The 19,068-nt window shown below is 34.4% G+C and overlaps 1 long non-coding RNA gene across 1 annotated transcript; it reads left to right on the top strand.

The window, feature by feature from the left end:
• Positions 1 to 15,909: 15,909 nt before the first annotated feature.
• LOC107919504 (uncharacterized) lies at positions 15,910 to 16,572 on the top strand. The gene is made up of 3 exons (XR_001690372.2): positions 15,910 to 16,007; positions 16,097 to 16,209; positions 16,327 to 16,572. It is a non-coding gene; the product is annotated as an uncharacterized lncRNA (long non-coding RNA).
• The last annotated feature ends 2,496 nt before the right edge of the window (positions 16,573 to 19,068 follow it).

The raw sequence follows: 19,068 nt of genomic DNA, 5'->3' as shown, positions 1-19,068 counted from the left end.
TGTATAAATTTATGAATAAATATTTGTACAACATAATTATGAGTGAATGAATTATGTGGAAGAAAATCTAAAAGAATGAAAGAATAACTATTCAAACTGAGCGAAAGAATATTGGTTCAAAAATTATCGCAAGGATGCATTTCATTAAAATAATGACATTCAGACATGAGCCTATTTCACAACGGAATTCTTATTGCCTCTAGGCTAAAAGCAAAAAATGTGTTTTTAACACAGCTCTAAATAAGCCCTAAATACTACAAATATTTCTTCTGCAGTTCGATTACTTAAAACACTCCCGAGTTTATAAAGGTGGATATCTAACAAGGTCCCTTTTAAATTGTGTCATCATATATGGCATTGATGTGAAAATTTCCCACCACTTCTTCATATATTGCATTCAATCCATTAGCAATCATCATTGGGTAGCGGATTTCCTTCACTAGATGAGTCATCAAACTTGACAACACCCATGTTGATGAGTCTTTCAACTAGCTTTTTGAAGGTAGTGTAATTCTCTATTGAATGTCCCGTAATTCCCGCATGATAATTGCATTGTGCACTTGTGTCATACCATTTGGGATACGGAGGCTGTGGAGGCTTCACATGAAAAGGAGAAAGAACATGTGCGTCGAATAAGTTTTATACAACTTCTTGTACGACATTAGAATTGGCGTGAACTGGAGCTTTTCAGTACCTTGCTTCACACCTGATTCTTGTCTTGATGAACCCTACTGATTAGCAATCAATTTGCTGTACGTATTCACGTTGTTCACCTTATTTTCTTTTTGTTTTGAGGCTTGCTTTCTGTTATTTCCTCCAGCATTAATCTTTCCGCTCCTCATGGCGCTTTCAATCATTTCACCATTCATGACTATGTCAAGAAAGCTTTTTGTGGCACTTCCTAACATATGTGTGATGAATGGGGCTTTCAATGTATTTATAAATAGCATTGACATTTCCCTCTCCAAGAGCGGTGGCTGAACTTGGACAGCGACCTCCCTCCTCTCTATGCGTATTGCCTAAAACTTTCACCGTGCTTCTTTTCCATGTTTTGTAGGGTGATTCTATGAGGTACCATGTCGGTTACATGAATGTATTGCTTTATGAATGCCTGTGCTAAATCTCTCCATGAATTAATCTTGGTATGGCTCAATTGATTGTACCACTTGAATGCCGCCCCTGTGAGGCTATCCTGGAAGCAATGCATCAGCAGTTGGTCGTTATTAACATACCCAGTCATCCGCCTACAAAACATAGTAATATGAGCTTCAGGGCCACTAGTTCCATTGTACTTCTCAAACTCTAGCATTTTGAACTTGTAAGGGAGTACTAAATCCAGAACTAAGCTCAATTCTTTAGCATCAACCCCATAGTAGCTCTCAGTACTTTCCATCGCTCTAAAATTTTCTTTCAGCCATTTATACGTTTCTTCATGCTGTTTTGGCAATTCATCCTTCATTTTCTCCTTTCCAGTTGCTTCATCGAAGTCAGGGATAGCAGGATTAACAAGGTCGTCTCCAGGGTTAGAGCCCGATCCAGCTTGAAAATTCATTGGTGTTGTAGCACCGGCCTAAAACTACTGAGGCTTGATGGTGATAGAGGATTTGCGCGGGTATCCCTCGACATGTTGAGGGGTAAAGCTTTAGGGATAAATAGGTTCCTCACTGTCTCCTTCTTCAACGTTGAGCACATAGCCCTTTCCTTTATCAATTCCCCTAGTCAACAACTGAGTTAACTGAGTCATCATATTCCCTGAGATTCCATCATTTTTTCCATCATTTTTTATTGAATCTTCTCAAGCTGCTCTTTCATTTGTTGTTGAAGCTGATCTTGCATTTCTTTTTGGAACTGTTCTAGCCTCTCCATCCTTTGGTCCATGTCTTTAGTTTTAGATCGAGTACCGTAGTGGTGTTTGGTAGGTTGGTTGATTTCCAGATTAACTGAGGAGTGATTTAAATTAATTAGAATATTTTAATACCTTTTTAATGCATATGAAGCAATGCAATGCATGTAATGAATGCAAAAAGACGCCAATTATAATTCAATTCCATCTAGGAAAACTTTACTAGAAAATAATTTTTTTTACATAAAGTGAATTACAAATAAGGCTTTGCCCTAATACTCAGAACTCTAATCTTTCTAAGTAACAAAGCTAATTTTCATCCCCGATCTGACTCTAACTCATACTTCACGCTCAGCATGTTGGCCTGCACTGCTCAAGTCTGTATGTGATCAGCCACTTCTCGAATTTGGACCACAGCTTCTCCCATAATATGATCTTTGCTCCTGACCTGATTCTGAAAGTAGTGAAGCTACTCATTATTACGACTTTCATTTGCTTCCAAGTACTCGATCCGGATCTCATAATTTTACAGCTTCATTTCTAACTCTTCTATTCTTTTCTTCATTTTCTGAACTTTTCTTCTCGAATTTCTACACGCCACTGTTCTGAGAATTTTCCCAGCCCGGCAGTTTTCATTGACCGACGCAACTTTTTATAATCTGTCTTCAAACTATCCAACTCTTCTTAAGCTTTATTTTTCCCTTTCCTTAATTTCTCGGTTTCAAGCTTCTGGACGTCTATGTCTAATCTCAAGTTTATCTTTTCTTCCTCCATTTGTTCTATCTTTTTTTCTAAATCTACGTTCCTTTTTTCAAAATCTTGTCTTATGATTTCCAACTCAGATGTGATGACCCTCAAATGTTCCTCTATTGACTGGCCATTTTCCTATCTTGACTTGGGTGTATTATCATTAATTCTCCTAATCCACCATTCATTAAACTTAGGAGTTGTCATCGGACCCACAGCTAACCTCTTCATCTGGCGAGTTTGTTTCCATGCGCTAGATATCTCTTGAATCCTTTTTCTATAACCATCATCCCTGTATGAAAATTCATAATCAGCTATTCCTTGGGTCGCAGGTATAAATTGTCTTGACCAATACTGCCTTAGCACTAACAATGGGACATATCCAATAGCTCCCCAAATTCCAAGCAGTGGAACCTAATCAAAATTACCACATCTATACAGGATCTCATCTGGAAGCAACCAAGGGGCTCTCCACTCGACGTCCTCTTCTTGAAGATTCTGAAGAATTGCCATCCATTTCACCTTTGAAATGTCATCTCTCTTGGGTGTAGCTACTATCTCCTTTAATGGCGAATAATTTTCGGAGAAAACCCGATACAAAACCTTGTCAACCTTCCTAAAGTGACTATGAAACCATGCGAGTAAGAGTTGTGCACATCCAATGAATCTACCCTCACCTGCTTTTCGGCATACACTCAATGACCTAAAAGTTTCTGCCAAAATTGCCAGAATTAGTGTAACCCTCTTATCAAGCCGGTCGAATAAATCGGTGATTGCTTCATCAACATGCCCCAAGGCTTTGGGGAAGATAACTAAGCCATATATACTCAAAGCAAAGATATCTACCCTTTTCCTCTCGTCTGGGTGCGTTAGAATTGCACCCTTCAAACTCTTCCAAGGAATGCACTTGCTATCCCCCTTTTGCTTAATCTGTGCAGTAACCTACTGCTCGCTCATCCCTATTATATTCATCAGCTTCTTCAAAAAGGTTGGCACATTTACCGCTCTCGAGTAGACTTTGTCTACTTGAAACTTTGAACATCGAAGTAGGGCCATGTATTCTTCTATCGTTGGCACCAAATCGACCTTCCCAAATGTGGAACAACTGTAAGCAAGATTCCAAGACTGGGCGAGGGCTCGAAACAAGTGCTTGTCGATCTTCACATCAAGCAAATAAGGCAAATCCCCATAATTATTATAAAATAGCTGTCTAACCTCATCATTCCACTGATCCCAAATTTCCTTCAATTCTTGCAAATTGTTTTGAATTACACTGATGCGCGTAAAGTCTCATAATTTTGATACGTATCCATCAGCAAAACTATCACCTTTCTCTCACTGCGTTGTTTCAGACCAAGCTGGGACAGCTGCATTATCCTCCACTTTATCATGAAACCCTTTTTCTATTATAAGCTTTCTAGCTAGCAACTGAATATGAACCAACACCTTTTATAATGAAATGTCATGTCATGCAATCAAAATAAAACACGAAAAGTTAGTATCATGTATAAACATTGAAAGCAATCAAGAAATAGTAAAAACACCTATTCGGGCATCTACTATGGTTCAGTGTAGCTCTACTTAGGGTGGATTCCTAAAGTTCATTATATGAGGTTCGGCTTCTAGGGAAAAGGTACCCGAACCAGTAGATTCCTCGATCTTCACCCTTTATAGGCTCATATAGATTGAGTTTAGTTCAGGGGAATACATTTTCTTTATGACCCTATGGAGATGAAAATCTCACGAAGGCATAGGTACAGATGTATCCCGAAAGTGATCCACTATCCTATACGGAGGTGAAAACCTCACGAAGGAATAGTTTCTCACTCCCACTTAGAAGGGTAAAATCATTCGACTCATGTAATGTATAATGCAAAAATACTTAGATCAATTAGGTAAAAATAATGAATGCGAAAGGATCTCATGAATTTTCTTAAAATTTATTTTCTCGACCATAAGACAGAAATTAATCAACTTTGTGGCTCGACTCTGTTATTTTATGTCCCCAGTGGAGTCGCCAAGCTGTCGAAACCATTTTTATTGAAGAAACAAAACAAAAATTAATTACCAATTTAAAAACGAAAAATTGGGAGTTGCCACCAATCTTTTATTGAGGTGTGATGGGATCACCTAAAAACGAATTTGGTCTGCAAGTCTTAGAAAAAACGGGTTCGGGAGTCAGTTATGTACGAGGAAGGATTAGCACCCCCGTAACGCCCAAAAATTGATACCAAGTTGATTAATTAATGTCTAAATGCCGAAATTTAAAAATACAATCCTTAATTAAATCAAGTTATTGATTAAGACTCTCTCATTTCGGAGAAAAAATGTCACACCCAATGCGTTAGGGCACGATATTTTATTCCTTTAAAAATGAGTTTGTCCAAAAGGCTTGTGTAATAAAATTTAAAAGAACATTCAATTGTTTAAAATTTATGAAGAAACCGTAGCCCAATATATTAGGGCACAATTTCTCAAAATCCTAAACTTCGAATATTTCCTTCATTAATTTTTAGAAAAAATCTTCATCTCGAGAAATCAATACGTCACATCCAATGCATTAGGACACAACATATCGAATTCCCAACGACAAACTTTTTATTTTGTTTGTTTAAAGAGCGTTCTTGATAATTAGATTCAAAGAAGAAAATTGGAATCCAATACATTAGGGCTCAATCTTTTCGAAGATTCTAAATACGAGTATTGCCTTTGTTTTTGAAGTATTTCATTTTTAATGAATTCGAGTAAAAAAATCGATGTTTCATTAGATGTATGCATAAATGCCGTTTTAACAAATAACAATAATAAATACAATAATGGTATAAAAATAATATAAACAAATAAATAAACGAAACTAGTGTACATAAAAAAATAATCAATGACATGCAAAGTATCAAATAAATGAGCAAAATAAAAAAAAAAGACATTCCTTTAAAATATAAATGAAAATATATATCAATAAAAAAATGAAGGAAATAAACAAAAATATAAAGAATAGAAGGTACATAGTATATATACATTGAAATTATGAAGAATAATAGACATATACACGGATTTACATATAAAATTTGGGACTATAAAATTTATGTAACAAAATATATAATACATTTATGAAAATAAAGAAAAAAATATATAAATATATATGTATATATAAATTACAAAATATATGTTAAAAATATAAGTAAGTATTTAATTATTTTCGAAAATAAAAAAACATAGATATATACATAGATATATATATAAATATAGAAAAATATTCGTTAGAAAAAAAATATAAATATATATACATATACATATATAAAAAATAGACATATACATATATATATAGATTATAAAAAAATAATTACATATGTAAATTATAAAAATAGAAACAATAATTACATTATTGAAATTAATTAAAAATATGAAAAGGACTAAATTGAATTGGAGATAGAAACCTGGGGGGAAATTCGCAAATAACTGAAGATTAATGGACTATTTTGAACACGCCAATAACGTAGAGCGGCTAGAAAGAAAATTATCCCTTCTCCTCTGAAACGACATCGTTCAAATAGGATTAAATTGAAATCGAAAATAAATTAAAAGGATAAATTTTAAAAATAAAAGAAAACCTAATTGAATAAACACTAAAAGGCGGAGGGGCTAAGAACGTAATTTACCCCTCCGCATAAAAACGCGTGGATCCTAGGCCAGGTCGGGTCGGTTTCAGGTCGATCTAGGCCTAAACGACGCCGTTTTCAGTAGGCTATTTAAGCAAAAAATAATTCAAAAATTTTAATTTTTTTCACTCCCTTTTTTTAAAAAAAAACTAGAAAACCTCTAAAAAAAAAGGCTCTCCCCCCCTAGTTCGTCCGGCCAGGGTCCGAGCACTGGCCGGTCATTGGCCACCGCGCCGGTCGACGATCTCTGGTGACAGCACCACTGTCTGCGGTGGCCAAAAAAACGAGGATCCTCTTTTTGGTCCTTCCGACCCCTCAAAGCCCAAATCTGGGTTTAGATCCCGCAAAATACTGCCAAAAAGCCCCAAATCTAGTGAAGACCCTTCGGCTTCCAGTTGTCCGTCCTCGGAGACAACTTCCTCGGCCGTCCCCGGCGATCTGGGCGTCACTTAAAGGTCGTTTCTCTCTTTTTCTCTTTTTTTTTGCTTTATTCATATGTAAATAAAAAATATAATAAAAATAAGAGAAAAAAATAAAAACTGCAGATGTTAACCTTTGGATCGACTGTATTGCTCTCAGTATTGAGTTCTCTGTTTTTGGTTGCGAAAATAATTATTTTTTTATTGATCTCCTCTTACTTTTTTAGTGTAACAATGGCCTTTTTATAGCCGAAATAAGACAATAATATAGAAAGCAAATCTGTTTACATTGATTTGATTCACAATCTTTTGATTTTTCTTTCCATATGCTATTTTGTTTCTTGTCGTGCAGGTACGAGCTTGGAGATGCGGGACTGTAATTTGGGCCTCTGTAGTTTAACAAAAATCGGGTCTGGGTTTGGGCCTATTTTGTTGTAATTGAGTTTGGGTTTTGGGCCCATTTTATTTTAAAAGGATTGTTTGTATTTGCTTTGTGTAGGCCGGGCAAATTGAGCCAATTACAAACTTAATAAAATTTTATAAGTTTTCTATAATTTCTAAATATATTTTATAATATTTTCATATTTTTCGTAATATATTACTAACATTTTATAAAAATTTGACATTTTCTATCATTTTTATAAATTTCTAAATTTGTTATAACATTTTAATAATTTTTAGGCTTAAATCATTAAAAATAAATTAAGTCTTCCTAAAATAATTACAAAAATCAATTAAGCATTGTAAATTAAAAAAATCAATTAAGTCCTCCATGTCAACATATTTCCACGTCAATCGCCATGTTAGCCTCCACATCATCACTCAACGGTCTCTTAGAAGCTTCTACAAAAACCTGTATTTCAACGGCTCAATTGTTTGTAACTTTTGAGTAAGGGCACAATTGGTTCCAATTTTTAATTAGGACTTAATTGATTTTTAATTTTTTTACAATAGATTTTTTAGCATTTAAGCCTAATAAATTTATTATTGAATTTACTTTGTAATAAAACTTATTTTTTTTGAATAGTAAAACATGTCAAGGAATAATAACCCAAAGCCCATCCTAAGTCTGACTTTTTCTAACAATGGAGCAAGGCAGGGTAGATGTTGCCAAATCTAGAACCATTCCATAGTTAGCATGCTCTGCTCCACCACTTTCCTCACTACCACCTGCATAGATGTTGGATACATTTATAAATTTTGCATAGCGAGGCAAGTCGGGGCAGAGTGGGACAAGTAGTTATCATAACTACTCCGTACTCATTATCCAAAAAGTAAAAAAGTACAATATTACCCCACCCTGTAACGCCCCAAGTTTCTTAATTTTTTGAATTTTTTTATTATGGTAAGTAAATTGTTCTGGTTTAGTGGATAAGTGTCTGGATGTGTGCTAAAGGTTTTGTGTTTGATTCCCTTCCCTTAGGAATTTCTTTACTAATTTTGATCCCATATCCATTTGGTACGTATATGTTATCTTTAATTTTATATGTTTGTTGATAAGAGTGAGTCTGTTGATTTAGTGGTAAGGCTTTAGCTTATCTTTAGGTCCCATGTTTGAAACTTGTTGTGTGTAAAAGTGAAATTATTTTTGCTCCTCTCCTACTATGTTGTCCAAACTGTCAGGAGTTGAGTCAAACTCAAACTCTTAGTAATCTGATTTGATAGGATTTTTTTTTAAACTTGAGAATTATCCCTAAAAATCTTCCCACGTTATTGTCCCTTTCCTCCATTCTCTCTACCTTTTTGTTTTTTTTTGTTCTTTTCTCTTCTTTCCTTTTTCATTTTTTGTTGCTAAAATGTTCTTTGCCATTCTCTTTTCTCAGCTTCTTACCTTTTCTTTTCTTTTCTTTTTTCCTATTTTGCTCGTTAACAACCCTTATTCTTCATTGTCGTCCTTCATACTTCTCTTGCTGCCACTCAAATGTTTTGCCCAAGGTCGTCCCCTCTTCTAGATTCAATTGTAGTTAGTGTGTTCTCATTTAGGTAAGAGATTTTGAAGTCTTGTAAGTAGAGTCGTTTAGTTACTCTTTTCTTTTTCAGAGAAGGTGAGAAGATATTTGGGTTAATCTGTGAGTTTTAAACTAAGGGATTTCAATTTTAATTAGGTGGAGATCGAGTGGAGAATAACCTTCCAGTGAATTGAGAGCTTTGGGAACCACTTATTCTCTGGGCAAGTGGCCAAATGTCCTAGTTAGGGGGCTGGTTTGTGTAAATTTTGTAAGGGTTGAATGGCCTAATGCATTTTGGCCTAATACTCTAGTGGAGTAAGGGCTAAATTCATGATTTGGTTTTGGTGTTTTCTTACTAATTGGTTTAGTTTTGGATGTCATGTGTGCAAAACTTGGATTACTGCTGTTGTACCGACATCACAGGAATGATTAGGTGTGTGACTCTAAACCCTAAAATCAGTGAAAACTTACAAAATCAAAAATTAAATGATAGACGACGTTACACGAGTGTGTGCTTGGCCGTGTGGGCTACATGGGTTGGATAGGTAGGGCATGTAGGCCCATTTCAAATAGTTAAGTTGGGCTGGATGTGCGAGTTATCAAAATTCTGTAATCGGTTATGTGATTATGTCTGATATCTGTTAAGATTAATTAGTTATGCATGACGATAAATGCAAACATTCCACGAACATGTTAGATTTGGTAAATTTATAGACTTGCTGTATGTCTAATTGCGTGTGTATATCTCTATTCCATAATTCCTACGAACATTTTGTGCATAATTTTGATATGTAAAACAGTATACACTATTAGCATGTTTCTGATATGATAAGCTCATAAATGAGCATGCTTAATCTAAATATATTTGTATATGTGTTACGATGTTGCATGTGTATTGGGTTGAGTTATGATTATGTTGAGGAGGAAGATTTGGTAAACTATGTTTTGTAATTCTGGCGATAACTCACAAAAATCTGTTTTGGTAGTTTAAATTGTAATATCTGTTTATGGCGAATTTCTGCATTATATCTGGCAATTCAACTGCATATTTACTTAGTGGAACATGACCACTAATTTGGTGTGTAGGTTAGATGGATAGTTGATTACCCTAATTGGTTTGTTGGGTGGGACGGAGATGGTGTGTAATGGTTGGGGGTAGGAATAATTCTATATGACAATGCATTTTTTAGCATGTCTTGTTCTTCGATTATTCTATTTTGATATGTGTCTCTGTACATTATAATGCCATTTGTTCTGTATGTGGGCCAATTCGCACATTGGGCTTCAAGCTCACCCAATTGTTTTAACTTCTTAGGTAATCCATAGACTTAGGAATGAGTGGCGCTTGAGAGCTCGAATTAGGTTTTTTTAATAGGACAATTTTTTTAGGAAACTTTTAATATGGAATTTTTGGGATTGTAATATTGGTTTTGAACTTTGACTTGTGGTTTTTAGATGCTAGTTTAAATAAGTTGTATGGTTTTTCTAGTAATTAGAATTGGATGCTGATTTTCAAACACTAAATAAGTTGTGAATTTTTTCATTGCAAATCAAAACACACAAACGGGTTTTCTGAAAGATATCTCAATTAATGGTATGGGTTTTACAATAAACTTGGTAGTAAATAACTAATGTTTTAGAAATTGTACTCCTAACAACAACTAAGTTTTCTAAAAGATAAACAAAATGGTTTTCTCAATAAATTTTCTTCGCTAGAATCAAAAGGAGTTTAAAAAGGGCTAAGCAATCGATTCTTTCAACTGGTTGATGTTTTTCAAAAATAGGGTTTGAAAAACATAACGAAAAATAAATTTAGGAAAAAACCAGATTTTTAATTTTTTTTCTAAAACAAGAACTTGGTTGTGATATCTAAAGTAATAAACACTTAATCAAAATTGTACCTTTTCGATTTGTCTAGGATTAGTGCTTCGATCGAGTAATCTTCTCCGCTATCCTCAAGCTCATGCCTATTGAGTGTGGGCTTGCTTCGAATTACAAAAATTACCAGTGGGGTAACTTCGTAATTTCTCTAAACTTTTAGGCTAAGATGTAAATAAGAAAAATATCTCTAGAAATTTTCAAGTGTCTAAAGTAAGAAAAACATCTATGTCTCTACCTGTGGAGTCAATTGTTCTGATAGCCAAGACTAGCTATCTCTTCAATTGGAATTGTAGATGACATGATAATCCTTCTTACTATTTGAATCAAATGCTCACTTTGATTCTTTTACGGGATTACAGACTCGTTTAGATTATCTATTGAAGTAAGTTGTCTTTCTTGTAATGTAAACATTCTTACAGTGCTGCTTATCATCAGTTTGAACTTAGACAATTAATGAGGTAATATTTCCTTGTCACAATTTCACTATGCATACAAAATATGAAAGAAAAAAATACAAAAGACATAATAGTGAAATGTACATAGAAAACAATTACATGTTTACTACAATATGGACATATTTTCCAACAGATGTAACCTCTAAGATTCGGTCATAACATCTAGGTCGGGTTAGGGGTGTGTACTTAAAAATAAACGCTTTATTCAAAACAAATCGATTAAAAATACATCAAGCAATTTGGATTTTATCATTCCTATTTGCACTTATATTAGTCTAAATAATATAGCTATAATTTTGAGTCCTACAAATCTAAACAAGCTATTTGTGTTATAATTTTGATATTAACAGTTTATTTATAATTTTAAATATTAAAATGTCATTGTTTTAGAAAAAATAAGTTTTCATCTATTGCAGCTTTATTCATCAAAATTTCAAAAGCAATAACAAATTTGGGGTTTACATTTTCCCCTTTTATTGATTGGAGATAATTCTCAATTTTTTATGGTACACGAGGAAGGAATAAACCATAAATACACTAAGTGAGGCCAAGCCATTCAAGAGTATTCATCGTACAGTAATTTGAGCACTTCATCCGGTGAATGCTTGATAATATATCTACCCAATAGTCTTAAGAACGTCATTGAAGCCAAACCATCAGCAACCCTATCACCCTCTCTGAAGATATGTTCATTCCTAACCATCCAAGGAAGTTGGAGTAATTCTTGATAGCTCGACTTACAGTAGAATATTGCTGATCCGCTTTAGTTGCTTGAATCACTTGGATTGCTTCAGTACTGTCCATCTCAAGAATTACTCGTTTAAGCTCAAGATTCGAGGCTAATTGGAGACCTTCCAATGTACCTGAAAGTTTAGCGGTGATGATCGAACAATAACTAATATTTCTTGAAAAACTAGCAATCCATCTCCCATGCTTGTCACGGATTAGTCCATCTTCTGACGCATACCCAATTCCATTACAAACAACACCATCCGTGTTCACTTTCAACCATCCATCATCTGGCAGAATCCAACTTATTAACCTACTAATTTTATAACTTATATGCCAAAGAAAAACAAGTACCTTTTGAGGTCTTCTCACTCGATTCTGATTAGTAAGGATCCTGTTTAAAAAAGCCATCCAAAGAAAAACATGTACCTTTTGAGGTCTCAAATTATGCCAAATTTGATGCCAAACTTCTAGCCATTTCTATTTTGCAATTAGTGGAGTAAGCAGAACAAATACAGAAAACAACCTTTTCTCATGCTGCCATCCAATAAAGTCATCCACATCAAAAAGTGATGGAGGTTTATAAGCAGAAATGCTCAAAAGAACCTGGGATGGGAATGCTAAACTAATTGCAGACCAATTCCACTCCCCACTTGGTGTAACCATATTTTTAATTGGAACATGCTCTGTAGGGACATTTTTGGATTGAGTACACACATTAATAAGTGGTCCCCAATATTTAACCCAATATCCTCTCCAAAAATCCACATATGAGCCGTTCCCAACATTCCATATAATACCATTTTGGATATGAGTCCAAATGCGACCTATCCCTTTTCATAATCGTGATGCATTTCTAGTAGATAAAACAACAGGTAGGTGACCCTTCCATTTGTATTCAGATCTAAGCACTTGAACCCAAAAGTGCTCAGGATTCTTGATAATATTAAAATCAATCTTTATGAGGAAAGCATTATTGAGGTAGTCAAGCTTCTTGAAACCAATGCCCCCATGTTTTGTATCTTTGCAAATATCATCCCACTTAACTAGATTACGCCCTTTTTTCTCCTTAGTGTTTCCCATACAAAATTATGAATGATCTTCTCCATTTCATAGCAGACTCCATTCAGAATAAGTGTCAATTTCGTAGCATAATTAGGAACAAATGCTAAAATAACTTTAGCCAATGTAATCCTCCCAGCTAGCAATAGTAGTTTAGTCTTCCACCCTGTTAAATTTTTCCTCATATTATCGATGAGGTATTGAAAAATGTCTCTTTTTCACTCTTTGTTGTAAGAAAAGAACCCCTAGGTACCTCCTCAAGTTATCCACATAAGAGAAATCGAGGCCGCAACTAATTTGCATTTTGAACTCTTAGAGAAAATTTTTAGAGAAAAAGATTTAAGTTTTTTGTGCATTGACTTTTTGCACAGAGTTAACATAGAAGTTTTCAATCACTTTTTTCAAAAGTACCTTTTGTTCAACCGTTGCTTCACTGAATAAAACTAAATCATTTGCAAAATAATGGTGAGAAATACTAGGTCCATCCTTTGAAAGTTTTATAGGTCTCCACACCCATTTTCTAGACTTCCACGTTAATAAGATGAGCCAATTGCTCCATACAAAGTACAAAAAGGTAGGGCGATAAGGGATCACCTTGTCTTATTCCACGAGACGGGTTGAAGACCTCAGATAGATTCCCATTCCAAATCACCTGTATGGTTGATAAGCTAGCACAATACATAATAATATTTTGAACAATACTTCGAATGCCAATGTCAGTTAACGTATCTCCAATGAATCCCCAATCAAGTCTATCATAAGCTTTTTCCAAGTCAATTTTCACTGCTATCCAGCCTTTCCTACCAGTTTTCCTACGCATGGAATGAATGACCTCTTGAGCCACAATAATATTGTCTGTTATGCTTCTCCCAGGACAAAGCTTGTCTGGTTCGAAAGTACCCAATTAGTCAGCAAAGGTTTCAATCTGTTCACTATAACTTTAGCCACAATTTTGTAAAGCACCGTGCAAATGCTAATGGGTCGAATTTGAGATAAAGATTCAGGATTTTCCACCTTAAGAATCAATACACATAAAGTATGATTTATCCAACCCTCAAATCTGCCACCATTCCAAATATTCTTTACAAAATCACAAACACTTTGTCCAACCGTAGGCTATTTTTTCTGGTAAAAAATACCATGATTCCCATCCACTCCTAGAGCTTTCAAAGTAGCCATCTCAAAGACAACCTTATAAATTTCCTCATCCGTGATGGCGACACTTAAGGAATCCAATTCAACTGCAAACATTTTATAGAGCAATCCTCTTTGAAGAGAACCACTCCCAATTAACTTGTCTTTTATGAAAAGCATTTTGTAAAACTTGGTAGCCATTTGTTGCAAAATATATGGGTCATCACACCAACTGTCGTCACTAAGTTTTAACATCTTGATCAAGTTAGCCCTCATTCTATTAACACCATGTTTGATTGGGTGTATTGGCATAGCCAATACACCCCTAATCGGTGGCCCCACCTAATCCTCCCTTATTCCTATGTTTGGTTCATGGTATTGCTAATACCATTGTAATACATTACTGATCTAATCGGTGAAATTCACCGATTTGTAATCCGTCCCTTTTGCCAAGATTAGGCGCCGCTTCAGTTTCCCTTTCCTGTTTTACCCTCCCATCGGCTTCCCCTTTGTTTCTCTTCTGTTCCTTCTAGCCTCTGCCGATTTGCTCCCTCCCATCGATTTCATTTGTCAGGTAAAATCCCCATATTTTGCCTATTATTATATCCCTTTATTTGCATTCTTGCCTGTTGATTTCTCTGTTCTATTTTTCTTTCTTTACACATAAGTTCGTCGGCATTCGTTCTTCAAGACACACTCCGTTGGAGCTGCTTAGAAGCTAGTAGTATTGTTGTAAGCTTAGTTCATCTCTTTCTTTGCCGTGTTTCATTTTTAGACTGCAACTTTCTCTTCTTTCCCCCTCTCTTGTAAGTTAAGCAAATTTTATGTTGCTATAGTGATTTGGGTTTTTCTTTTTCTGTTTTAATCTTTTTTACAGAAAGAAGTGTTACTTTTGATGAATTGGCTATCGATATTTCTATGGTTTTTTGCTCTTTTTTGTCTAAAAGAAGTTGCTTTTTCAACCGAGGATTGCATTTAGGTAAGCAATTCTCTTGCCCAAATAGTGAAGACATTGTATTCAGAGCGATTTGTGTTAATTTAAAGCATAGAAGATGGAAATTCTTGGATCAAGTGTTCCCAAGTCTTACAAATGCATTGGTGAGTCGTGTTGTTGGCGAGTTTCAGAACTCGCCTCAGTTAGCCTTGGAATTTTACGATTGGTTTGGGGAGAAAAATAGTTTTAGGAAAAGATGATGTTATGATGATTGTTTCTGTTTTGTTTATAAGTTAGATATGCATTCAGGGGCCTGCAAGTTCTTGAATTGGCCTGTTCTTCCTTTCTCATTACCTAGAGCTCTAAATCTCATAGGTTCAAAGGAGTAGACATTTGACAGTTAAAAGCTCTTGCAACACTGATCTAGGAAGATGATGGAGCATTTTGGTTCTGATGCAAGATGTTTCGACCTGATGCAAGATGTTTCGAAATCTCAATGTTTGTTTCATTTCTCTTTTCAATTCCAACATTGCAATGTGTTTTTCTCGTCTTTGTTTGCCTAATAAAGCAGGTACCTTTTTGTTAAATGTTTTCTTGATCTGTTGGCCAAGAGTTTGTGCTAAGATTTGCATTTCAACTTTAGGTATTATTCTTGTTTATGCTGTGGAGATTCGTATCTATATATAAACTAAACTATTGAACCACTTCTGAGTAATTTGCAAATAATGAATGAATCAGCTTCTCAAGCTAGTATTAAGCTGTGTCACTTTCATCTGCGCATAATGTGATGGTTTGATAGTTGAAATTATGGATGATCTGAATCTAGCTGTAGGTGACCAAAGTAGTGGCATCCATCTAAAGTAGTTTTCTACCTTCTTGGGCTGAGTTCAGTTAAGTCTATATCATCATCCTCGCCTCGGCATATTGCATTCATTTTAGCTATAGAGTTATTTGCACAATTAGTGATTATCGTTTGACATTTCTCAATCTTCTATACTGGCGTAGTAGTCATTCTTCTCTCCTAACCTTTCTCATATGTGATCAACTGTACTGTTTTATTGCAGGCGCAGTCTCCTAACTACAATGCTACCTTGAAACAAATGAACTTCAAAAGGCTTACATTGACAGATATCACAATTGACATTCCACGTGTTCCCAAGAACAAATGGGTTGATCGAAGCTATGGAGAAGGCTGGTAAGGACGACGACAGCTTTCACCAGCATTTGTAATGTTGTTTCTTGAAGATATGTTTTCTTTCTTATCACTCTTATGTTAACTTACAGATGTTAAGAACAAACGGGAAAGTAGCTCGTGGGGTAGAAAGTTGATTGTCCAGAAGAGAAGAGCATCTCTCAACGACTTTGATAGGTTCAAGCTTATGTTGGCTAAGATCAAGGTCAGTTTCCGATACACCCCCTATTGTGTCTACCCGTTTTATACCAGAGTTCTTTTCTTGAAAGCACTTCCTCAAAACTTCAATCGAAGCTTGACGAGCTGTAATACGGTTTTGCAGAGGTCTGGAGTCATCAAGCAAGAACTTGCTAAGCTGAAAAAGGAGAATGCATCTTGAATTTGATATTGAATCATGGATTTTTGTTAGTTTTTGTCATCAAACATTCTGCAGGTTGTTCTTTTTTGTAATTTTTTCTTTTATTTACAAATGATTAAAAAGATTAAAGATCAGTTGAGAGATCTTTGTTTGCTATATTACATATTTTATAGTGAGTTTAATAGCAGGATATTGCTTTGCTTGCTGCAATTTTTCGTATCAAAATTCTGGTATTTATTTATATTCCCTTTATAGCATAATGAAAAATAAGACACTTAAGCTGTTTAAGTTTATAAGCTTCAAAATAAAAAGTTTTGATGTATTGTTTAGACAAACTCGAGCTGCTCAAGCTAGATATCGAGTTAATTATCTTACCTTAATTTATGTGTGTATATACTAAGTTTTGCTGATAATAAATATTAACCATTCATTCAGATAATTTTCCTATACATATGTATTTGTGTATATAAAATCATGCATTTATAAAGTAATAAAACACTGTCCAATACAACCAAGCATTTGGTTTAAATGATTGATACATGATCAAAACAAAAAGAATAAGAAACAAAGAATGAGTAACAAACAGTTACATGTTAATTTTAATATTAATTATTTCAAATGATCTTTTATTAAATTCATATAAGAATTTGAGTAAATTATAGTATCATATATTATGATTTGAGTAAATTCATATAAGAATATTGATTATTAAGAATTTTATTAAATTATATATTTTAATTATAATATATTTAATAATAATTATGTTAATTTATATTTTATAGTATCATATATTATGATTTGAGTAAATTCATATAAGAATATTGATTATTAAGAATTTTATTAAATTATATATTTTAATTATAATATATTTAATAATAATTATGTTTAAATATGATTAAATTATTTATTATTGATATTAATAATCTTATTAAAATTTAAATAACAATAACAATAATCATTTACCAAAACAAATTTATGCTAAGGGTATTCTAGTCATTTTAGTTTTTTCCATTATGCTATTACACCTCTATTCCATTCAACCAAACACAAGATTACTATTACGCCTCTATTCCATTACATTCAACCAAACAGTTGATTTGCTATTACACCTCTATTCCAATACACCTCTAATCCATTACACCTCTAATCCAATACACCTCTAATCCAATACAGCGAACCAAACGTGCCCTAATAGTACTCGCATAAAAAAAAACTTAGTATTACGGTCACTATTACATACCCATTTACAACAAGCCTTTTTTTTTCCAAAGACTCTCCTATTGAGTAAGTACTTCTTCAAGTTTAGATCTGAGTTGTTTTTCCAGGTTAAGTTGGAAACTCGAAGGGTACCTATCCAATCTTTCTTCAATCTCCTTAAGCCTAGCCATAATGACCTTTTTCTTTGTACTAATATGATCAAAAGAGCTAAAGTTCCACTCTTTGATTTTAGAGCTGAAATTGTTTATATTAGTCACCATATCAGCATCCAAAGCCCAAGAATCTTTCAAAATCGAATCAAATTGGTCATGTTCCAGCCTAGCAGAAATAAAGCAAAATGGGATTTTATTAATGGATGAGGTCTGTACACTGGTAGATAAACAAATCTGTTTGTGATCAGAACCAATATGCTGAAGATGAGCCACAGAAGAATCAGGGAAGCTATTCATCCAATCGATATTGCAGATGAACTTGTCCAGGTGTTGAAAATGTGAAGCTTGACTGCAAGTGAAAGCTGGACCTTTGAACCCCATATCAAGTAGACTATTGTCAAACAATATATCAAGGAATAAATGGTCAATGCCCACACGATTCTTTGCCCTTCCTTTCCTTTCCTCACTAGAGATAATAACGTTTAAGTCACTACAAGGAGCCATAGTATACTATCCTGGGGAGTCAAGGATGCAAGGTGGTTTCATAATGGTTTTCGTTTACTTGCATTAGTGTTGGTGTTTAAGGGCAGCAGCAAACTAGTTTGCATTTGCTTGGACAACAAGTGTCGAGCCTTGCTGAAGAAACTATCGAAGAAGAAGAAAATTTTTCAAGAAAAGAAAGAGATAATTTTGAATGAAAATTGAGCTGAATTTTCATTAACTTGACAAAAGACATAAAGCCATTACATATATGAGTTAAAAATCTAAAAAAAAAAAACAAGTTACTACCTAAACTTATACCTAACACCACTAGTTTACCTAGTAACTTGATAAACTTGCTTGAATATCATAACAAGCTACCTAAACTTTTCATTCATCACCTAATTACATCAAGATGCAGCTACCAACTAAGTTTGATTCAAACTGAAAAAAAACATCCATTAAAGAAACTAAATCAAATGAAAAAGCTTTAGTTTGCTGCTTGAAGTACATTCCCTGCATAGCCACCTTTGCATGGGAAGCTGGTTGCATGGGAACTATCTTTAACACTCCTCCTTAGTTTCCATGCTGATAACACCTAGCTCCTTCTTTAATTTTACAAATCTTGACACGTTGAGTGCCTTGGTAAAGATGTCTGCAATTTGCTCCTCCGAATTGCAATGAACCAGCTCGATTTCATGAGCTTGCTCCATCTCCCTTATAACATGTAGTTTGATATTGAAGTGCTTTGTTCTCCCATGGAAGACAAGATTCTTTGCAATTGCAACCGCAGATTTGTTGTCACAGTAAATCTCTATTGCCTTTTCTTGATTTTGGTTTAAATCAGCTAGGATTT

This window comes from Gossypium hirsutum, chromosome D13 (genome assembly GCF_007990345.1).
Source record: "Gossypium hirsutum isolate 1008001.06 chromosome D13, Gossypium_hirsutum_v2.1, whole genome shotgun sequence".
Classification (NCBI taxonomy): domain Eukaryota; kingdom Viridiplantae; phylum Streptophyta; class Magnoliopsida; order Malvales; family Malvaceae; genus Gossypium; species Gossypium hirsutum.
This window is presented reverse-complemented; position numbering and strand designations above follow the sequence as displayed.